Here is a 24,744-nt window from a genome sequence, read left to right as displayed (position 1 = left end):
ATATTCACGTTATCATTCATTCTCTCTCTCTCAACTTCTCTCTCTCAATAGTACTTCCACTCTACTATGATCAGACTCTTTCCTAAACGTGCATTTCCCTAGGTTTTCTTCGTACACAGGATGTTGATCTATATCTGCTCAGGATCTCTGATATGTTTATAGACGGATATAGTGTCAGGGGCTCAAGGTGTTACAGAAACAAATTGCAATTGATTCCTCCAAGAATGTCTATGGAAATGGGGCAGAATGAAGAATGTAATAAATTATACAATTATTTGCTCATTCTCAATATATTGATTTTAGTTTCACTAATATGTCTGCAAATTTTGCAAGAAGTATAGTACAAAAAAATGTAAACACAACTGAAGTGAGATCTAAATGTCTAAATATACTGGGTGACAACTAATGATAGGTTATTGTCCTGATGCTTTAAGAATTCTGTACTTACACATTTGCCAGGGTTCAGGATTATAAAGGCATTTTAATAAAGTAGATACTATCAAAATCACCATATATTCTTGGAAAATAAGGACCATCATTATTCAAAAATATTTACTGATTCTGGGTGAATGACACTGCCTCAAACTAAATTACCTATGAGTGACCTGTTTAATTTAATTTGCCTTTCTTTTCACCCTCAAGGATGATATCTAAAAGTCCATCATAATTCAACACTCTTTTTTTTCTCTCCCTAACAAAATTGTAGTCAGACACATGGATTCCAAGCTAGACTAAATTTCCAATCCCCTTGCAGTTAGGTTGGTCATAATACCAATTTATCTCCAGTGGAATGTAGGTAGAAGTGACTAGTGCTACTTTGAGTCCAGGGACCATAAGGTAGGGTATGTGCCCATCATGTGTGTTTCTTTTGCTGGAACCAGGGCAGATAAGTATATGAGAACAATGCATTAAGGAAGGCAGAGAAACTACTTGGCGCCATGGTAGATTCCTGGCTCCTTGAATGACAGAGTGGAACAAACCCTCCCACAAAGAGAATGCTCACTCTGGAACTGTCAGCACAGAGAGAAATAAACATCTATATTCACTAAGTCACTCTATTTTAGAGTCTCTTTGTTACAGCAGCTTAGCTTTACCCTAACTAATATAGTCTCTTTCAAATGCATTTCAAGATGCATTTTAAAAAAGAATCATTGACTAAAAAGGATTTGACATGAAAATCATTGTCCTAAAGAGCTAGACATACTTGACTTCTCTAAGAACTGTCAGAATTATTTTTGAAGTCCTTTCTAAAGAGAGCTGAGCTGTGTTTATTTAAACTCACCCTTTAGAATCAAGCATGTATAAGGAGCAAGAAAAAGAAATGTCATTCAAGACTAGATGAGAAAAATGAGCAAGCATACGGAAATTATTTCACTGATCAAACTGAAAGTGTGGTCGTTTCTTAGACACTCCCAAACAGTTCTTTAGGGAAAGCATCTTAATAATTCTCCTGTTTTTCAACATGGCTGAAAGATATTCCCAGAGTTACTACTAAATGGATAGGTTCTGTAATTTACTGAATTGTTTTTCCTATTTCTTTAAAAGGCTTACTGCTTTAATACTTCTATAAGAAAAGCCTTTTTTTTTAATGTAGCATAACAATAAGTGGCAGCCTCTGAGGAAGGAGTGGGTTGGAATTCATTTGTGCCTTCTAGTCCTAAGTCAAACTTTTACCTTGACACAATTGCAAGGAGGTAGATCTCAGTAATAAAATTGTAATTTTTATTACTTTTTGAAACACTTAATCTTTTAATTAAGTCCTAAAATTTTTCACTTTGAACGGAACACCAGGAAGAATGACACTGGTTTCTCACTGCATCCACAGAACCGGGAAGCTAAGTTTCTAGGATTTTCATTTCTTTTGGCAGATCCGCTGGAGGAACCCTGCCTGTGGGTCTCACTGTCATGTTTATGTAAGCTGAACTAGCATATTTTGTTGCTGGACACTTAAGACTATTTTCCAGAGCAAAGTTAGTACCTTTGGTTTCTTAGTTTTATGTCTTATTATTATTAAAGACCCACGTAGCTTAGAGAAAGCACGAGGGAAGTTTGTACCACATTCTGTGGGATAAACATATAAATGTGTACACACATGAGTGTATTTGCTAAAACTATCTATCCAAATGGCAAGCAGTCAGAGGGTTAGAACAATTTGATAGCTAGAATTTGGTTGCCTGTTAAGCTCTTTCTCCAGTGCTTCATAATGATGAGCTCTTAAAATAATATTCAAATGTGATATAATTGAGGTGGGTTTGGCCCCAGCACCGCATTTTCCCAAAAGGAAATAAGTTACACTAATTCTAATGTTACTTCACTTTGAGGGCCAGCAATTAACTCAAGGATTGCCAAGAACAATAATGCTTCATATAGCGAGAATAACGTGACCAGGACAAAAACCACAGGATGTCAGAGAAGGGAATTTATGAGAGAAAAAAGAGTCATTAGACCACCTGAAAGGAAGTTTTCAAAGCAAATGGAAATATCAAAGGGAAGAGAAGAAAGCAAGAGGGAGGGGGAGAGCTGTCAGAGGGATGAAAGGGAGGGGCACACATTTTTGTCAATTTTGCTCTGGTTTCCAAATGTATTACATAAGATAACTCTTCCAGCAAGCCTAGAATTGCACAGCAATGGTTGTCACACCCTCTGAAATCTGTCAGCATTTAAAGCTGATGGAGGGCATGCCCTTAGCATTGCCGTTGGAGAGTGCCCTGGTTTCTTTCCAAGTCATGTCCATGAATTTAGACAGATGCAGTGATAAAAATATTTCTCAGGTAGATATAAGGTTAAGGAAACACCACGTTGGTCTCCTTTTTATCAGTTAGAAGCAGAAGAGCAAACTTGAATGCAAATGAGGGATTCATTTAGAAAGTTGTGTTTTGGCAGCATTTCATGGAGACCAGGCCTTCCTCATTGATAACAGAAATATGATGACCAAATATGGGAGCTGCTTTAGCTAAATTATGCTGCACTTAAAATTTTTCCACAAGTTTCCAGCCAATAACTTGATATCTGAAATTCCTTCCTCTCTAAAAACACCACGTCATACCTGGAAAACAAGATTCAAGTTTTTTCTTCTTCTCCAGAGAAAATATATTCCCAGTTACCCAAGGGATACACTTTTCCACCTGGACTTCACTTCTGTTAACTATATTGACTCTCATAAAATGGACTAAAATTATTTTTGCTGTTCAGTTCTCGGTAAAAATTCCATTGCTATGTATCATGTCTAGCCTCTTTTGTTAGACTTATTAGCACCAAAGTGTCCAAGTCGGGCTCAAAGGGCAGAAGGCACGCATGAGATCTGAAATGTCCATCAGGGAAGTTTAGATCTGTCCCTCTGAGACTGGTTTAGCAGCCAATTTAAATCTTTAACAGGAATCTGGGAGTTCAGAGCCCTGTAAGCCTCATCTGGATCTATTTTTCCAAAAGTAACACAGGCCTTTCTTTGGTATTTTACCAAATGTGGCTTTTCATCTTGAGTGTAAGCAAGTGATCTGTGCCCTGTGGAACCATCCTGGAAACATTACTTTGGAGTAGCAACAGTGGTGGCTGAAAGAATGGAAAAGTCTGGTTCCTCTTCCAGGGAAACTTCAAAGCAGGTAGGGCTTGCTCCCATGGTGTGTCTTCCTTAAACTGGGTTGAGTTACACAGTGGATATTCTTCAGTCTGTGTGTTGCAAAAAGGTGCAGTTTTAGGTTTTGCTGCCATCAGGGCTTGTCCCAACAGGCTGAGGAGTGGGGAGAGGCTGAAAAAGGAATTAGCTTCTGCTGTGGTCCTGAGCACCCCAAAAGTACTGGTGTGCATCAAATCCTCCAGACATGCTTTGACTGTGATGATGATGTCTGAGTTTCCATGAAAGAAGAATGCCTACTGTTGAAATTAGCCTGGTATGAGATCATCTTGGCAATTAAATAACCAAACCGCTTCAAGAGATGGCGCCACCATAGCCAAATTTTGTTCTAGTAGAATTCGAGTTACAGTGGGTTTGTGGGCCATAAATCTAAAAGTGAAGGTAAATCTAAAGCAAACAAGTATCTGAGGAATTCTGGCAGGTGGGGAGGTGGGCTGGGACTAAGGCATGTTGGGAGAAGTTAGGATAGGGCCTCAGGGCTGACATGTCCCCCTCTGACTGACCATCGTCCTGTGGGCCAAAATAAACAACAAAGGGAATTTTTCTTAAGTGAAATTAAGTGTTGTATTCAGCTTGGTTCTCTAATGGAACAAGTTCTTGAGTTTTCATTTTACTTTGTCTAGGTGGACACCGCCACGCCTACAAATACCATTTCCAGTTTGAGAATGCTTTTTAGAAGCATATTTGTTTTTCCTAAAATAGAGATGTTTGCCCATTAATAAAATGTCAACTGGGTAGCTTTCTCTATCTGTTATTTTGCCAATCAACAATTCTGATTTTGTCTCTTCAGTTAGGCAAGAATTTGAGTTACAACCATTATCATTGTTATCCAACAGTAAATATTTGCTGAGCTTCTCCTCTAGACACAATGCTAGGCCTGGGTGTACACAGAATATGCACAAGTGAATCCCTGCTCATTAAGAATTCCAAAGTTGTGGTGAGCACAGGATACATAAGCAAAAATCTATGGAACAATATAAAGGGGTGTTGCTAACTGTCCAGATTACAAATACTGAACGATTTCAAAAGATATAATGACCACTAAGAGTTGGCATATTCAAAGAAGACTTCTCAGAGATCAAGATTCAATCTGTGTGTGTGGTGTGTTTTTGTTTGGGGAATCAGAACAGAGAGCAGTGGTGGTGATGCTGTGTGTGAGTTTGGTGCACGTGTGTGTATGTGTGTATGTGTATGCTATAAGGAAGGGACACGGGATTGGACCTGGCAAGGTATATGACATGTTTTGAGATTCATCATCTTGTTTGTGTATAACAAAATATGTGTTCATGATGAGTAGATGTCAAGAAATTTCTCAAACTATATTCTGGAGAAAACACTAGTCCTGAGAAAGGTTGAGAAAATGACAATTTCTATGGTCAAATAACTTTAGGAAATGCTGCAAACTAAATTCCCCTTTTAAAGCTACAAAGGCAAAGGTACGTATAATTTCTTGGCACATCGATACACATACTCAAGAAGAGATTTTTCCCCCTTTTTACAAATTTTGAAAGCACTGGTTTATAGTAGATACATAAAGTGCCTATTGTTCAGTCTAGAAAGAGTGAACATTAACCTGCAAGTAATGGAATATGATCAAAGGCTTGAGCAGATGGGAAACATGCACCAAGTGGTACTTTAGAAAAATTAATCTAGTAAGGTTTAGAATATGGAATAAGAAGGGAACAGACTGGGACCAGGAGATAGTTCTGAATATTTGCTCTAAATCCATTCTAGTATGACTTACAAAATGTTGGGAGTTTTGTTTGCATGCTGTTTAATTTTTTTCTTTTTAGCTGTGAACTACTTCTTTAAATAAAGTATTATTTCAAATCTCAGTAAATAAAAATAAAAGTAAAACTTATCTGGATAATGGAGGAGGCAGAGCAGGGTTCTGAATAAGAGCAAGAAAATAATTGATTTACAATATATAAGTACTAGGAGAGAATCAAGGACCCATCAGAAAACTATAACTTCACAAGGGACATAACAAATAATTTTCAAATTGCAAAATGCTAAATCGTCCATAAACTAAAGAGAACTGGAGTAATCTAAAAGTTGCTAAAACAGGATCTTATGGAGCTAAAAATAAATCTAGGTCTCAAGCTAACCAAAGGCAACATGGCACCTGACTTTGTGGGTATCGGCCTCACTTTTAAATTTACTGAAAAAATAGAGAGGAAGAGAAATGAGTAGCCAGGACTTGAAAACTATATTCTTTGACCCAGCACCGTGGAAACTGACTAAGCTTGCTTGGTGGCAGCCCTCCAAGCCAGTGACTGAGAGTCTCTATCAATGCCCTCCTCAACAGTCTTCAACATTTCTCTCCCATCCAACACAATGGTACTGAACCACTTATTATATTTTGAGTCATATTACTCTCTCTAAGAAGAAATCCTTGTCCTTCAGGGATTAAAATTAACCAAGAGCCACTTTAGGTTTGATTTAGTTCTTTTTTGGTTTTTTTTATGATTCTTTTTTGTTTTTTTAATTGCAGTAACATTGGTTTGTAACATTCTATAAATTTCAGGCATACATCATTATACTTCTATTTCTGCATTGATTACATCATGTTCACCACCCAAATACTAATTACAGTCCATCACCACACACATGTGCCTAATCATCCCTTTCGCCTCCCTCTCTCCCCTCCTCCCCTTTGGTTTAGTTCTTACTATCCTCTCCTGAGCCTCTAATTTTAGTGTCCCTCCTCATCTTCCTTTACTGTTCTATTTTCTTTTCCTGCCACTTCCCTCCCTTTTAGTGTATCATGTTAAATTCAACTTCTGAAATTCTTTGCACATTACCATAAGATTCTCAGAGACAAAACAAACAGACGTCAACAATATGACAAAGTAATAAACATGGGAAATGACGTACTGTTTTAAGCAGTTGGGTTTTTGTTTTTTTGTTTGTTTTTTGTGAAGGAATATCAAGATTGTTATGAAAGAACATTCTCAAAATGAGAATCATTTCTGCAACGGAGTCTGATTTGACTCGAGACAAAGTAAAATGAAGATCCGGCGTCTTGATCAGGTAAAACTTAGTACGTAATGCTTCCTTTAAGCAAATATTTTAGATTTCTAACTGGGCATCTACGAGGGAGAAAGAGGGGCCATGAGGGGAATAATGGTGCAGATGGTCCAGTTTAGCTCTTTCCAGCCCAGTGTCCACTGTGTTTCCACAAAGACAAGCTATAATGGATTCCAGAGAGAAAAAAAAAATACCTTAAATTTTTAAATAGTGTGACTAAATCCTTCCCCATTTAATTTAAATCAGGCCTACATTTTCCATTTTATTCTCACCAAAACTTTCAAAAGAAATATCAGATCGAGAAGAAATGTCTTCTACCTCTGACATCAATCTAGATGTCCCTTCCCTATAGTAATGAACTTAAACTATTTCTTTACATTTGTACATATTTTTTCTGTTAAGAGTCTCCATGTGAGAGGTTTGAGCTCAGAAAGGTCATAATCATTTTGCTGATCAGAATACCCTAAAATGATAAGTAAACTCCACTTTCCCTTAATATTGTAAAACAGATTTATTAACGGCCTAAGAAACAAGTGTAGGGAAATGTCATTGTAGGTGGAAAAATATTTAGAGAGCTGGTGAAAACAAGTGATTATAAAAACATTTTGCTTCCATCTGTAAGTGAAGCAGTTGCTACTTAAAACAATCCATCAATACCAGAAAAAATATTTGCAGTTTATTAAAATTATCTGTTTTTATTAACAGTCACTTCTTTGGATTTTTTAAAATTTAAATATACAAATATATGCATGCATGTGTATTTTAATTTTTTTATTGTTTTGTAATTCACAACAAAATAATGATAATGTTAAACCTTACATGCATTATGATTCATCTAAGAGAAAAATCTGACTTTATTAAAGAAAATATTATTAGAGGTCAAATTCTGCCAAAGCAAAAATTTTTGGTTAACAAAAGACATTAAGGTACAGTGCATCTAATCATTACACCTGGTATCCAATACAACAAAATTCAAGAACGAAAAAGAACATCCAAATAGCCTTTTGAGATTCCTTAACGAGATTTGACTTGCATTTTGAGTCTCTTTAAATCACAGCAAACTATATCCACCAGAGAACCTCTTACTTTTCCCATTAACCTCGCCTTTAACTACAAAATAAAGAAATACAAATATTATCAAAAGCTAGATCACTTACCATAAATGCCTGTTGAGATGCAGGGAAATGCCTGTGAATAAACCACAAAAATAACAATAAATTTTAAAGAAACAATTCTGCTCGACTCCAACATCATCTATTTCAACACCTATTTTGCTTGATAATGAGATGCCCTCTATTCAAATGCTCTGAAACCCCACTCAGTTGGAGTAGGAGACATTGTGGAAACGGGCATATTTGATTAACTGAAAACTTTTCCTCACCAGCCATCATACCAGCTTGCAAGCGCCAACTGTTAAATTTTCAAGATTCCTGTGAACTGATTGTTAAACATAGTTATTATTAAGAAATTAAATCGCATAAACCTGCAAGGAAATAAGTTATATTTAAACAAATACTCAGAAATCATCTCATCATTTCCTAATTATTTTGCCACATTTTACTATTACCTCTGTTCTTGAGATTACTTATGCCTATAATATGTGTATGGTGGAAATACTGTATAATGGTGTGCTGAGCATCTCGTCCCAGCTCCATGTCAAGTGACATCATGTTGGTGGCTTAAAATCTAAAACTATCAATCAACATTCATGTTGGACTGTACTTGTGGGTTAATTGAAACCAGTGGTTGGCTATGGATACAAAATTTTGATAAAGTTAACAGAAGTCCTCTGTAAGAATCAATTGCCTGTACAGAATTTAAAATAAAGGGTATTGTATACTTTACTCTTACATTTCAATTGTGTGCTACACATTCTTTTTATTAGTAAAATTTAAAAATAAACTTATATACAAACATACTTTTTTTAGGGTCAGTTTTTAAACCTTTACTGGCACACCACTACTTATACTATATGCTATGGACTGAATGTTTTTGTCCTCCTAAATTTATATGTTGAAACCCTAATGTGATGATATTTGGAAGCAGGGACTTCGGGGGTTAATTAGGCCATGAGGGTGGAGCCCCTATGATGGGATTAGTGTTCTTATAAGAAGAGGAAGAAAGCTAGCACTCTCTGCTCTCTGCCACATGAGGGTACAGTGAGACGACAGCCATGTGCAAACCAGGAAGTGGGCCCTCACCAAACATCAGATTTGTTGGCACCTTAATCTTGGACTTCTCAGACTCCAGAATTGTGAGAAATAAATGTCTGTTGTTTAAGCCACCTAGTCTATGGCAATTTGTTACAGCAGCCCAAACTGACCAAGACAGCATATTTTATTTAGCAGTGTTTAAAGAATTTGACTGAAAGAGTGAGTGAACAAATGTAAATATATAGTTAGCTGTAAATTAGGCTTTCTAACAGTAGAAAGTGGTCCGAGCACGGCAATGTCCTCTGCCAATGCACCTTTGTGTAAATTTAATCAAGTTGTTTTCATCTTTCTGGTCTTTGTATTTTTCAATTGAAAATGAAGATGATAATACCCACCATATAGAAATGTGCTGTGGGAATTAATGACAGAATTTTTTAAAAGGTGACTGATACTGTGCTGAAGAATCTAAAAACTGCAGCTGCTGTTGACTATAATATATATATATAATATATATATATAATATAATATATAATATAATAACTAATGTTATTATTGAGCTCAACAGTAATGAAAAGTCTAAGTCTTTTTTTCTTTGTGTCTTTGGGCTAAACATGTACTACATTTCATTTTCCTTAACATCTCTATAGACTGTATGTTTAGCCCTTTTACATGGATGTTCTATTTAAAAAGTCACAATTTATGTGATTTTGTTTTAGAGAAAGTAATAATTTACTCTGTTGAGTTCACCTATACATCTGTAAAAGGATGGATTTTGTTTCTGTTCTGTTACTAGTAAATGCTACTGTTTCTAACAAGAAAATAGGACAATTTCTGTAATAGCGTAAGAGCTATTTTTTAAATGAATTCATGAGTTAATTCTTTGATTCCTTGGGTTCTTGAGGTGCCAATAAGATCTGAAGAATGTTCTTGAAGGACTCAATCCATCCAACGGCACAGAACCCTGAAGAGATAGTATGAAGCAAACTTTCCTGAAAATGTTGTAGCCTCTTTCTAGGCATTCACCAAGACTATCACCAGGTCTTACTCTGCGCAAAAAACAGCTGCAGGTTTACTGTAAGCAATTTGTTACTAACAGTAAGGGCTCAGAGTGCAGGAATGGCCTATTAAAAATACAAATTAGAGAGGATTCAGAGTCATCCCAATAATTTGTGCCCTGCTCACTCATGTTCCACTGTGCCTTTTAAATGAAGTAGAAAGAGGAGAGTTCACAGCTCGTGCCCTAGGAATTCCGTGGGAGCGAACTGAACACGTAAACATCATCCATCTTGTGTTCGCAGTAGAGAAAGAGAAAGGTTTGAGACCTGCTGCATTGAGCCATCAAGCGAAAGCTAGAAGATACCACAGTGTTTTCCACAAGTAAGTCCACTTTAAATCCCACCTGACGTCCTTCCAGTTCATGATGTTGAGCAGTTCACTTAGCTGCTTTGAGCATCAGTTTCCTCATTAGTAAATGGAAACTATGAGACTCACCTCAAGGGGTTTGTGGGAGGATTAGGAGGAATAAGGAACACAGAGATTTGTGTCTGACAAGTAGTAATATCTCATTTGATGCTGTTTCCTGTGGTGGACACTGTGATGCCCACCAGGCTGTGCTTCAAGGGGAAACTTGTTGCCCTAGAGCAGGGCTTCCCAACCTTGGCACTACTGATATTTTGGACCAGATAATTCTTTGTTGTTGGAGGCTGTCTTGTGCATTGTGAGATGTTAAGCAGCATCCTCGGACTCTATCCACTTGAGGCCAGTAGGATGCCCCCAATCATGACAATCAAAAATATTTCCAGACATTGTCAAATGTCCCTTACAGGGCAAAATCACCCCTGGCTGAGGACCACCACCCTAGAAGCCAGGGCCTAGACCCCAGCAGTGCTGTCAGCATACAGACTTCAGCTATCAAGCTTTTCAGGGATTGCCTCAGATGCAAAGAGCCACCTCACTCAGGGTCATGCCCCTTCCCAAGACAATCTATATCCAATAACTAATCAATGCAGAATATAAAGGCCTTGGTTCATCTTGACTGAATTCAGTGCAACACTGAAGGGCACTACCACCTCCAGAGCTCCCCATGAGGTCAGTGGGGCCATTACTGGGCCTGCATAGCAGCTCATCTTTCCCTCTGCCCACTCCTGCTTCCTTCCTCTCTCTTCTCCAGGTGTTGATCCCAAGGACACATCTTAATAAACATTCTGCACCCTAAACTCTGTCTCAGAGTCTGCTTCCTGGGGAACTGATCTGAGTTAACTCCCTTCTGCTTCCCTCTTAGGCCTGGTTATGTGAGTTGTTCTCCCAGCAGATCTAGCAGAAAAGACAACATACTGAACAGTTAACAGCAATTGCATTTCCCTCAGCTCCCAGTCTATCATGGAATCAATCATGCAACATAATAATTGAGTCTGAATGTACCAACTGACTTGTCTGTTTCAACAAGAACAAATAGCTTCGTCTGAAAATGACATTGTTGCCTTGAATGTGAAGGCAAATGGTCGTGTAATAGAGAATGACTTTGGAAATATTATTGCATTAATTTAAACAAAAAGGTGATGAAAAAGCAGAGGTAGAAATACAATATCTTGGAAAAAATTCATTTTATGTGAAACAACTGTGCATATAACTCATCCAAATTAAACTTTCTCCATTAATCACTTTTTATTACTTAAGAGAGAGAAAGAGAAAAAAAAAAGAGACAGATTGAGAAAGAAAGAGTGATCAAGTGAGCTCAACTAAAGGATTTACAGCACATAGTCTGTGTTCTTTGCCATAATATACTTCTGATGGGGCCACCAGAAGTGAGTAGCGTGGGATTTCTTTATTTCGAAGTTGTATTTAATATAACCACCTCCCACAAAAATCCTCTTCTGTGGAAGAATGATAGATTGTACCAAAACCCAGGCCAATTAGCCTGGTTTTTTTTAATTTAAGTGCACATAACTCAGTCACCTGTAGAACTTGGGGAATGACATCATCAGCCCAATTTGTCTGGCTCCAGATTCTCCTTTTAGCAAGCCCCAGGAGCAAGAAGTCTCCATGCTAATCAGGTCCAACCAGTGAGCCATCAGAAACTTGCTTGATGGCATTTGACTTTTAGCCAGTTTTTTTTCCAAATCAGCGTGTGCTTGTTCTCTTGGGGGAAAAAATAATCGTTTGACTTGGAGAGCGAGAGAGGATTTTCCTTTCGTGACATTACAGATTGGGCTACCACCTGGAATATACTTCCTTAGCCCAATATGTTGGTTTCAAGGCCATTTTTAAAAACACTGAACTCCTTCAGGCTGTAGACTATGCCTCCCATCCTCTTGAATCTCTGTCTCTACTTCTCCCATTTCCATCTCAGTAATTTGAGGGCAAGGAAGGAAATACCCCTCAACCTTCTTTGTCTTGACCCTAACAGTGCCTCAAAACCAAGGCAATAAGCCCTAAGCCAAATCATAACCATCACTTGCTTTTCCGTGACCCTTGATTCTCAGTTCAGGCGTTCCTGCAAAGTGGAAATTTCTTCCGCTCCCCCTTATCCATGGTCATTACCATCCACCCATTCTTATGCAGCAGTTGTGTGATCTGAGTAGGACTGCCTCCACCCTCAGCTCCACAGGAAGGTGATGATTTACCTAAGTAAGCATCACACATCCCCCTTAGCCACAAGAGTAGAGAGATGGAGAATTCTGACATCATTGAGCTGCTGGTGCAAATTACCTGTAAAGTGCTCCCAACCTCTAGGATCTGTCAATTGCTGAGCCAACACTTTCCTTATTGTTTAGTCAGTTTTAGTTAGATTTTCCATTATTTGCAAACAAAAGCATGCTACCTGATATACCTTCCATTTAAGTGTTTTTAATTATATATCACATTTCACTGACTTGAGAAAGCTGTCGATTGTAAACAACACCATTATTTTGTTGTACTTTGTGTACCACTAAGAAAGAGGAAGTTCTGTAAGTTAAAATATAACACATGTTTTATTATCATTTAGGATTTTTATTGCACACATTGAAATCGCTATTTTGGATTTATCTAGATAATTTCTTAAGTCGCTTCTTGCTCTAGAGCATCGATAAAATAAGAGATAAAATGACAACCAAGCATGCACATGTACAGGCAGTGAAACCTCATCGTGAATATGCTGGACTGTAAATCATCCCAGGCTATAAGAGGTATTCTATTCTCAAAGAAGTTAGAATATGAGAAAATGTGCATCAATGAAATTTAGGGTACCACTCTTTGTCTTTAGATGTTTGGTTATCAGCGTAGTGAGTTGAGCCATAGTCTCCTTATTCAGAATGCAGCATACTTGAGTATTTCTCAAACTGTGATATGCCTAACTCTGGGAGTATGCAAGATATTTTAAGGCAGCAAACAGACGGGCATTGCCCATTTCAATGTAATATCTACATATTATTTTGATATACTCCATTATTTTTCCCCAGTCTTCATCCTTCCTTCTATCTACACCCTTGGCTATGTGATTTTGCAGCTCTTCCAATATGGGAGGATGTATTTTCCTTGTTCCGTTGATGATGGATTGAGCATATCACTTGGTTTCGCCAATAGAATAACAGTAGACATGACATTTAGGCTTGAACTTTTGCACTCCTGCCTTTGAGGAAAACCTGAGAAGAACATGCCCCATGTAGCTGCTGGTCCAGAAAGACTAAGAGACAATTGGAGCAGATCAACTGAACCCAGCCTAGATCAGCTGTGCCCCAACCAACCCACAAGCATGTGAGCAAGAAACACATGCTTATTACTGTATGTCACTAAATTTTGGAGTTGTTTGTTACACAGCATTATTGTGACAATAGCAATAACATAAACATGCTAAAACTATAAGTTATTATAATGTAGTATAACAAGAAATACTGGTTTTCCACTTAGGGTGACAATATAAAGTTTCCTTTGAAAATAAAAGTAATTACAGGGTCAATTAAAATATTAGGTAATTATCATCTTAGACGGTGAAATGTGAATGCTTAAAGTGAGGAAAATACTGATGCCGTAAATAGAGACTTGATTTGGAAGGCAAGAGACCGGGGTTACTTACTAGCTATAAATCTGAGAGCCATAGCTTATCCCCTCAGCACCTCAGTTTCCCCATCTATAAAAGAAGCAGAGTTGGACCAGATGGCTTATTCAGCTATTAAATTCTATGATGCTATAAAATAGCCTCTTATCTTTCTCCATAGCTCAAGGTAAAGGTGACAAAGAGACAAGGCAATTTTATAGCATCCTGAATTCCTCACAGTGTTTGGACAAGGGAGGTGACAGCACGCCAACAACAATAGCTGTCATTCTTCAGTTACTATAATGTGCCAGAGCACTAGGCTAAGGGCCTTATGCATATTATCTGATTCATTTTCATGAACAATGCTGTGATAAAGAACAGATTACCCACTTTTTATAAACATGAAGAACAGTAAAGCGAAGAAAGCAAATTTGTTCAAGGTCACAGAAAGGAATGCTAAGGGATTTATTTATTATTTTGCTTAAGGCATAATTGATTCTACTTCTTTTTCACCTTTCATATTCTTAATTATACAAATAACATATGAATACATTCTCAAAAGGCTCAAACAAGATAGGTGTAGGCAGACATCAGTGACAGCTTTCTCCTACAGCCATGCCCCTTCCTTCCTCTGATTCAACTAGAATTCATGGTCAATAGTATGGCGAGCATCACAGCACTCCATGCATTTACATTTTAAAGCCTAAGTGAGATTGTGTCTTTTTCCTGATCTTAACCCTCTAATCACTTCCCATCACATTTTAATAAAATTTGAAGTCCTGTGCATGGCCTCCAAGCTCCCAGCAATCTGTTTCTTAGCTTCCTCTCTGCCCTCCTTTCCTTCCATTTTTCCCCTTGCTCACAGTTTCAACCACACTGGCCTCCTTTTGTTCTTCAAACACAGAAAGCACAATCCTGCTTCAGGGCCTATGGCCTTGCTGTGCCCGGCACACTTCCTTTTAGATCTCTGATCAAATATCACCTTCTCAAAGAGGCTCTTTCTGCCTCTAGCTAAATTACTCTCTATTCCTTTAGGCGGCTTGGTATCTCTCTATGACTCCTATCGCCACCTGACACACAGTTGTTTGCTTGTTCGTTGTCTCCTCAACTTCAATTTTCCTAACTGGCATGCAAACTCCCACGAAGACCTTTGTTTTACTTACTGTTGTATGACCTGCACCTTGAATGGGGCCTGGAACTCAATAAATATCTGTTGAATTGATGAATGAACTAACAATTGAGTTGTACGGCATATACGAACACAGTCACGTATATTTTTTCCTACACAAATTGGAGCATCCATTGTGTTTTATGTTCTGAGACTAGTGTTTCTCATGTACTAGATCTCGGAGATCTTTCAGTGTCAGTGTTTATTGATCTATCTTGTGTTTCTAATGTCTACATACTATTCTATGGCTACGTAAACTACACTATATTTATTTAATTATTGCAAATGGATGAAAATGTAGGTTGTTTGCAAATTTTACTATAACAAATAACTCTGCAACAAGCATTCTTGACTATTCCTTTATGTAGCTAGCATATTCCGGTAGGATCCATTCCTAGAAATAAAATTAACTTGTTTAACCATTGGGTTAAAGAAAAAGTATATTTAAAATTTGAAAATACTGACAAACTGCTCCCTGAAAAAATTTCTTTCAATATAAAATCTCTTCAACAGTAGAGAAGAGTCAATAATTTCACTTTTTTTCCCCCATTACGTGGGTGAATAGAGCAAAAGGATGCTGTCTCTCTAACAAAATGCACTGGAAAATGCAAATAGTATCAGTGCACCTCCCATCCCCCAGGCTAAATAACCCGAAGGCTGAGGTCATTTAAAGGAGACTGTGAATGAGATCACATGGGAATGGCCAGTGACGTGTTTGGAGTGCACTGTGCAAGCTCACCTAGGCACCATAATTACAAGCAATAACTTTGTTTTGGTTTTCTTCATTATACCTTGGAAATAGCTGTCATAAAGTCATTTATTGCCAGCTGCTTCATGTTTATAACTACAACTCCGCGCAGTATAAAACAAACTATTACATAGCCATGAATAGTAGCAGTCTGCTTCCAAACTTCATATTTTCCAAGAAGACAGCTGGATTAGTTCCACCCTGAATTTACTAGGATGAAAATGTCAGAACCAGCAAAGAGAAAAACTTGCCTTTTGTCCGAGCGTGCTTGTGTCACTGGTAGGAATGTTTTACCGTAAACTATATGTATGTGAAAACAAGAACAGGTCACTATAAACCTGGTGAACTCAGAAGAATGTGCATTCTGTTCCAAAATGTCTACATCTGTAAACTCTCTTTACATAGAAGTAAAGGGAAAAAACAAAGGTTAAAAGAAAAGAAAAAAAAAAATCCTCATATCAACAGCAAACCAGTTGTGCAGTATGAAAGCTCCTACCGAAACCAAATGTCCCTAATATGATGACTTTCCAATAACCTTAATCACCTCCAATTTTGTAAGCATCCGCTCCTCATCTTCCTCACAATTATGTACATGTATTTGGCAACTTTTGCATCCCTAGCACGAGAGGTGGACAGCGTGAGGGGATACCCTTAGGTGAGCTTTTCCTGTGCAGAGCCCAGGGGAAATTGAGATAACGGTCAATGATTTCAGATCCCCTGAGAAGTAAACTACTCTCCTGAGACTGAAATGCCCACAGCTCACAGCCATTGCCGAGGCCTGACTGTGTCTGCAGGGAGGGGCCTTCCTGGCTGAAGAAGGTTGCAATGACAAGGAGGAACCCTGTACACACAGGACGCAGAGCCTGGAGCACTGCCCTAAAGAGCACAGGGCTTTAGGCAGAGCTCTGGAGGACTTATGGACCTTGGAGCTGTTCTCAGCATGGCTGTAAGGGACACTGCTGGCATCCTGTCCTTTACCATTCCGGTGTGCCCTTGCCCCTGGGAGACCCCACACACGGTGACCTGTCACAGGACTGCCCTCGGGCTGCTAAAATTCGATTTGCTAGTGCACTCAGAGAGCAAAGAGTCTGAGAATTAAATCCCCTAGGGCAGCTCTTAACCAATGACTGACGGGTGGGGTGTGGGAGGGTGTCAATACTCCCACATCTTTGCCCTGGTGGGGACAATGTTGAGGAGCGAACTTCATTGTCTGGCGAGTGTCACCACGGGATTTTGCAGCCACCTGGGATTTGGCCTGATATCCACCCTTCCTTTCTAATCTCAGTTCCTCACATTTCACCTGGTTTTTTCCTAATAAATCCCTTTTCCTCAAATCCTCACCTCAGAGTTTGCCTCTGGGGAGTCAACACAAGACATTTGTTATTGTTAGGTACCCTGAGGTGGCTGGCAGGAGAATTTATAAAGTGAAATAAACCTGGGGGTTACTTTGGGAGAATCTCAGAGGCAACTAAGCACATAGTCATTTTCCAGTCAGTCTTGGTAAGAGGGAGAAGATGAAGCAAGTAAATCCTTGTGAAGTCACAAGAAAGAATAAAAGACCTCCTCAAGACCATGAACAACCTGAGTGATTCAGACCTGGTTCAAAGCCAAGGAGGGGCTGCCGAGGACATACAACTGGGAGGAAACTCAGGGAGTGACCAGGTAGGGAGAAGGTAGCAGCCTGGGACCCTACGTCTTCTGTGCAAAGCCCCACACAGAATGCACGCCATGTAAAGGTTTGTTAAACAAATCCAAGTAGGGGTTATTATCTAGGCATGGTTTTGAGTCAATTAATAATAAGTTGTATCTTCAGATCTCTCTTAATTAGAAAGTTGAAGGTCTCACTTCCATAGGAAACATTTAAGAAAACTTGTTAACAATAAATAACCACAAAACAACAAACACAGATGTTCTCACAAAGGAGCAGCCCAAAAGCCTTGACACAGTTGGGTGGTGAGGTGATATTTTCTAAGAATCTACGGACTGGGCACTATGGATACAGTAACTCCACCATTTCCTAGCCAACCTGTCTCAAGTCTTCTTCCAGGCCTCACTAATGATCTGCTAACAAACTGAACAACTTTTAGAAGGGAGAGAGAGCAGACACATTCAACAAATATTTACTGAAAGACCATGGAAACAGACAGGATAGCAGGGTGTCCAGAAGCTTCAGCTATCAGGTTCTTCTCCTCTTGTGGCTTAATAAAACAAATAGGAATAAAGTTAGCACCTAACAAATTCTAAAGCTTCCAGGATGTTTTCACATGGGTCTTGCTGTCTCTCACAATAACATGTAAGACTGAGAGGAGGCATTATTATTACTAACCAGATGGCATGAATAATCTCTCCCAAGTCACACAGTAGCTAAGAGGAAAAGCTCAGACAGAAGCCCTGATCTTCTGACTCAAAATTTTAAGCCCTTCCCACTGCAGAATGGAGTCAGTGAGGTCAAGGGAGAAGGAGGAAGGTGAAGAGAGAAGAGTCCATCGTGAGCATCCTCAGTCCACAAGAAAGGACTGCTTAAAGACGAGAATTCTTTTTCAGCATCAACACAGTATGAAAGCCCTTCTAGGCACTAGCCACCAGATCTTAAGAGTATTAAATTTGCCATCAAACTGAAGATTAGTTTAACAGTGTAAATGAAGATTAGGATACTTTGGAATCACTATGTTTTCTATTCTAACCAAAGTCATGTTTTCCCCCTGCTGCACCACACAATTGTAGCCCAGGATGCAACCTCCTCATATCTGGCACAGACTCTCTCCCCTGGGAAGAGCTGAGGTCCTTTCTTTTCTGTGTTTACTAATCTGTCGCAGACCGTATAACTGGAGAGGAAGCAGATTGCTAGATTACCAACACATATGCAGGTTTTATGCCTGCAGATTTTTCGACACTTCTGTTCCAACTCTTCAAATGTCAGCATGTTTTCTTCACAGATCAGGCAATTCCAATTCAGCCCCTCCATAATTTCACGGTGTGAACTTGAAAACTTTACGTAGAAAGAGAGCTGGGCATCCACATGAATACAACCACTTCGTAAGTCAGTTATACGTGCAAACTCCTGACTCCATTTCATATTTGTGGGAATCAGATGAGACTCTCTTGACAGTTGCTTGGGGCCTAAACTACAGCGTGGTTTGTAAAGAATAAGAGCTTTAAATAAAACGAGTTGTGATTATGCAGCTTGAATCAATATGTAAAGGTAATAAATTCTTCTTTTCTTAGTCACAAAGGAAGACATTAGTCAAGCCTAATGTACACTTTATATTTAACAAGGGAATTAATTAGGGAATAATAACTAAGAAAGAGGTGTCTAAAGGACGTACCATGTAGCAGTGACTAAAATAGAGGAAAACAAGAAAGGAAAAGGAAAAGGAAATTGATCGTAGTCATATTTCCCAAGTTCAAGAATTGCTACTCATGGCCTGAAAATGGCTGTGCTTTGTGGGCCATCAATCATGGTGAAGAGGTTTATCAACTGGAGTCTATTATGGAAATGAGCAGAAAGAACAAGACGGGAACAGCCAGTCTGCAAGGAGACGTCTGACAGCTCAGGCCCCAAGAGGTGAGTTATTTGTACACATTTCCCAGTGATCTCTGCATTAATCCAACCAGGAGCATCCCAGAATCACAAGGAGGGGAGCAGGCAGCTGGCCTTTCACTGTATACACTGAGGGTCAGTGCACTGGAAGATGAACAAACCAAGTTTCACAGAAAGTGACATACCTGTGATTCACTAAGAACTAGTTAAGACTAAATTTCTTTCTACTCTTAGGGAGTCAACTTAGTGTATACACTAGCTATCATTATTGTTAGAGAGGCAATGAGGAGGTCACACATGCATGGACGGATGGATGCATAGATGGATGGATGTAGGATGGAAGGATAGATAGATGGATGGATGAATGGATGGATGGAACAATTCTTGATTTAGAGATGAACACTTTTAGCTATCAGTAGCTCTGGTAGACTTTGACTTCATTGAAAGTTTAATTTCACAAAGTGAAGGATTTAATCTTTAACCACAATCTCACAATTGCATCTTGATTAGGGACAAACAAAATAAAAACCATCCATAACCATCCATCCATAACCAACCATACAGAGTTGTAACTCTGTCTCAGATAAAACTTACTAGAGCCAAGAGTTATATTCCTTTTGAGTGTGTGGAAGGATTTCTGCCCTGCTTTTCCTCTCCCTTCATGTCACTGTTTCTTCTTTTTGGGATTCTTTGAAAGTAGGGCACATCCTCAACATAGACAATAATAGTTTCATTAGTAACAAATGTCACTTGAAGTAATTGAGGAAGGTTTTTGAGAACACAGTAAGAAGCCAATGATTAGAAAGGCTTCTGTGCTAGAGATTTATTTCCAGTTACGTTCCAAAGAGCTGTCCAAGGTGCCTCCACCCCATGAAACGCATTCATTTCTCAACCAACATTTCATCATGGGATCTCTAGCTCATATCTAACTGCAGAAGCTATAAATTAAATGATCCCTTTTGGCCACACTTCACACTGCTTTACTGGTTTTTAGTGTTCTGCTAGAAGTGCAGATATCGCAGAGGTGCAATTGTCCCTGGTAGTTATCTGTTCCAGCTATCCCATGCATGGCTCCTCTCTCCACCATCTTTGATAGGGCTCACCCAGGCTCCACCTGAACTCTCCCAGGATGGGGAGTTCACTGACTCAGAAAGTGCATGGACCAGTGCTTCTCAAACTTCAAGTGCATTCACACACCTAGGTATCTTGCTAAAATGCAAATTTTGATTCAGTAGATCCAGGGCAGGCTGAGATGATGCATTTCTAACAGTCTCCCAGGTGGTGCTAATGTTGCTGATCTGTGTACATTTATAGTAGCAAGTAACTAGACAATAATGCCACTTCGAATTCTACTTTTCAAGATAACAGTGCATGAATTGAAACCTGGGGAAGGCAGGGAGGAAATTATTGCTTCCACTTAACACATGAATGCCTGAGATGACCAATCTTCCAAAGCTTTACAGAAGTTAATCATAAACCAGGAAGAGGCCAGACAATGAAGCCCAGCTCTTCCCCCGACCTTTGTACTTTCCCACAAAACTCCCCTGTTTAAACACTCGACTCCTCTCATCCTAATAAATATACTTGTCCTTCTGCTCACACGAACAGAAGTCAACATTAGAATCTCAATTGCTTCCTGACGGGACTATTTTGTCTGCTTCTACCTGTCCATGTCATTTCTATATTTTAGATCCACAATGTATTCCAGAAATTTGGACTCAAATAATTCTCAAACATTAATGTGTAGACAAGTCATCGGGGGACCTTGTTAAAATGCAGATTCTGACTTAGTAGGTCTTGGTTGAGGTCTTAGCGTCTACATTTTTAACAAGCTCTCAGATGAAAACAATGCTGCTGATCTTGGAACTATATTCTGAGTAGCAAGAGTTTAGACCATTACTCATTGAACTTTCACACTCTGATTCCTCTGCTCATGTTGACCATTTTATTAGTAAATTTTCTTATGGTGCAAATGACGGGCAACTTAACTCCAAGTTACTTCACTCAAATGAAATAAATTTGTAGTCTTTTATTAAAAAAAATCCAATGACATGTATAGCTTCAGGTAAGGCTTGATCCAGTTTTCTCAATGATATCTCCATTTACTATACTAAGTAACTGCTTGACTTAGGCTAATTGGCTGGCATTAACCACATGTGTGTAGTAGTAGTTGTGAACATGCTACCTGATGAGGAGGAAGTTGAGTAGTACATCAGGTGCTTTTTTTCTTTTTCTTTTTTGCTAAGACAAAAGCTGAGATGTTCCCTCTTGTCAAAATTGCAAGGGGACTTTTTCTTGGGTTGAGAGGAAGGCCCTATGGAATGATTTCTGAGAACTACTTCTGCTCTAAAGACTATGATTCAGTGATTTGAGAAACTTTCAGGAACCTGGTCACAATTAGAAGGCATAGATTATTAAGGACTAAGAAAAAAGCCACAAACATATAAATTCTTATGTCCTGCCTTTAGATTGAAACATAAACCCACAGTTAATTTATAATTTTTGTGTGTGTGTGAGGAAGATTTGCCCTGGGCTAACATCCATGCCCATCTTCCTCTACTTTATATGGGACGCCGCCACAGCATGGCTTGACAAGTGGTGCATCGGTCCCTGCCGGGGATCTGAAACTGTGAACCCCAGGCCGCCTATGCGGAGCGCACGCACTTAATTGCTACGCCACTGGGCCGGCCCCTAATTTATAATTTTTTAAAACTCCATTAAAGATTCTCTGAACTCTCAACCCAATATTTAATAACCCTCCCCAATCACATATAAATTTTCTCCCTTCTGCTGTTTCCTCCTCTTTTACTTGTTTTGATTTGGCAGAATGGAATCATCTTAATGAGGCACATTGGGTCATTCCATAGGACTGAAGCTCCTAATGGATAACTTTAGCAAAGTTAACAAGGGGAGGGAAAGACAAGAGTTTCTGTTTCCTTTAGCTGTGGTGTGTATCCCTTAATCTGGTCACTCCAGTCCTTCCATTCAGAATTCTGAAGTGCCTGAAATCTCAAGTCTCATTTTCATTCACCTTTGATGTGGAGCAAAACTTGCAAAAAAAAAAAAAGTCTTCCTATTTCTATAAGAAATGTCATGACATTTTGCATTCTGCAGTGAATGCGCAAGCTTGCAAGATTATGATGATGTGATAGTGACTCTGCTATTACACCCAGAAATTCAAAGGATAGAAGAAAAATGCAAATATCTTTGCTAAATGAAATCAAGGAAAGGTACTTATTTATAATTATGGATCTTTATTCTATTTTTCTCCCCTTGAATAATAATATACAGTATTTTCTAGTTACTTATGGTAAGGGATATTTTTGGAAAATTATTAGCAATGCAGATATGAACATCTTTGGGTACATTTTATTAGAGAGATTTTTAAGTACGTAATGACTTGCCTATGATATTTTATGAGCTTTCATAAATGGGTCATTTGTCCAGATAAGAAATTTAGTTAAAGAATGAACATAGAGTTATATTTAGATCTTAATTACACAGGCCAGAACCACTGGCAAAGTCATTAGACATAATAATTCCTAAGCTTCCCAGAAGAATGAACTGATTGGGCGGATCTCACTGGGGCCGTTTTCTGGCTTTAAGAGGACTGAAATTTTACCCTGAGGTTTCTCAATAATCTAAATGGTATGCTGTCTGTGCTAAGATCTCAGAAAGCTGTCAATTTCTAGGTGGAAAACAACATCTGGGTCTACAGAGGCCCCACAACTTCAGAAAATCGATGCAAGTATCTGGATAAATCAGTCAAAATGGAAATCATTTTAGACAAGGGTTTTCTTTAACCTACAGTGTGCTGATACTCTGTTCACTGAGCCCATATGCTTTGATGTTGTAGTTACTACGTTATGACTGATTGGTGAGAAACGGCATGGTTAAAAGGCAACACATAAAGGGTATTAAATAACTCTATTAAATGGGCCAGATTCTCTTCTCGTCTTGATCTTTTCTCCTCTTTTTTCAGCTTTTTTTTTGTATAGTGCATGTGCAAAATTAAATTCCCTTGAACTTGCTTAACCTCTGCTCTGCAGGTCGTCATTTGTCTCATTAACACAAATAAAATTATAGGGTGTTTTGAGGCTCCAACTGGTAACAACTAATAGTATTTACAGCTCTTTTTCTGACAGCAGTCACACCTTTGGGTAAATAATGAGAAACTAATTACCACTGATTTAGCATCTGAACTTTTCAGGCATTCTTTGTCACCCACTAAATAGTGAGCATTAGGAACAATGGAGGAGGCAGGGAGGAGAGTGCTGGGAAGTGCTGAGAACCTCCGCCCAGCCACAGGTGCCTCAAGAGGCACAGGAATACCCACAGCAACAGCTGGCACAGAGAGACTTCCATCCCCACTCCCATGATTCCATGCAGCACCAGCATTAAGCCCACTGTGCATATCCTCCTGCAGACTGGGATTCCACTTCAGCAAGTAGTAGAGGGGCTTTATGGTTTTGAAAATGAAGGATGAGCTTGTAAGAAAACACTGGTGTTTCCCATTAGGTCATATTTTTCTCACAGCTCCACATGGAGTCTAAAAACTCAACTGCAGTCAAAGCATAAAATCATCACAAGTTTTAGATATAGTGTAAAACACTAGGTAAGTAATTTGAAGACAGTTTTTTTTTTTTTTTCAAAGTTACTTGACAGTGGGCCTTAGGCAATTCTTTATTTTTTTTTTTTTTGCAGGGGAAGATTCACCCTAAGCTAACATCTGTTACCAATCTTCTCATCCTTTTTCCCCCCAAAGCCCCAGTACATAGTTGCGTATAGTTGTAGCTTCTTCTGGTTCTTCTATGTGAGCCACCACCACAGCGTGGCTACTGACAGACTAGTGGTGTGGTTCCACATCTGGGAACTGAACCCAGGCCACAGAAGCAGAGCACACCAAACTTTAACCACTAGGCCATCAGGGCTGGCTCTGGATAAGGTTTTAATACCAACTTATTAGGCTTAATATCATTGTGAAGTTAGAGGAAATCATGTTTTTCTATAAGATTTATTCAAACTTATGCAAATATAGTTTTATCCATGTTTTCAAGGACCAATGAGAAAATTTAATAAAACATCTATAGCAGGATGCAGTCTTTCAAAATTTACCTGAGAAGGGGGATGAAATGAGGGGATGTGGAAAAGGATTTTCAAAATCTGAATTTTTTTTCATTAGCAGACAAAATCAGTTCTGGTAAATTCCTAAAGTAAGCCATTTAACAAAGTAAAGGCAGGAGTACTATATGTGAAGAATATTAAGATTATCTTCACCAAAACTTCAGACTAACAACCATAGGAAATTTCACATTAATAAAATATTTTTCCATGAAAGACAAGGCATGATTTCTAAAGAGTTTCTGTCTTGGAATATTGCCCTCGTTGTGATTTGGTTTTAAATATCTCTCTGTGTGTGTGCATTTCTGTTTGTGTGTGTGTGTATAAGTATACACCCT

At 38.7% G+C, this 24,744-nt stretch overlaps 1 protein-coding gene across 1 annotated transcript in view; it reads right to left on the bottom strand.

Moving 5' to 3' along the window:
• Positions 1-24,744, bottom strand: part of LOC131418212 (ADP-ribose glycohydrolase MACROD2-like) — a 709,048-nt gene that overhangs the window by 498,587 nt on the left and 185,717 nt on the right. The window contains exon 2 of the mRNA XM_058562207.1: positions 7,819-7,849. The gene's annotated coding sequence lies outside the window, so the exon portion shown is untranslated. The remainder of the gene's footprint in view (positions 1-7,818; positions 7,850-24,744) is intronic.

The sequence above is a fragment of the Diceros bicornis genome, chromosome 19 (genome assembly GCF_020826845.1).
Source record: "Diceros bicornis minor isolate mBicDic1 chromosome 19, mDicBic1.mat.cur, whole genome shotgun sequence".
In the NCBI taxonomy this organism is placed as follows: Eukaryota; Metazoa; Chordata; class Mammalia; order Perissodactyla; family Rhinocerotidae; genus Diceros; species Diceros bicornis.
The sequence above is the reverse complement of the archived record's forward strand: the minus strand, read 5'-3'. Positions and strand labels throughout refer to the sequence as shown.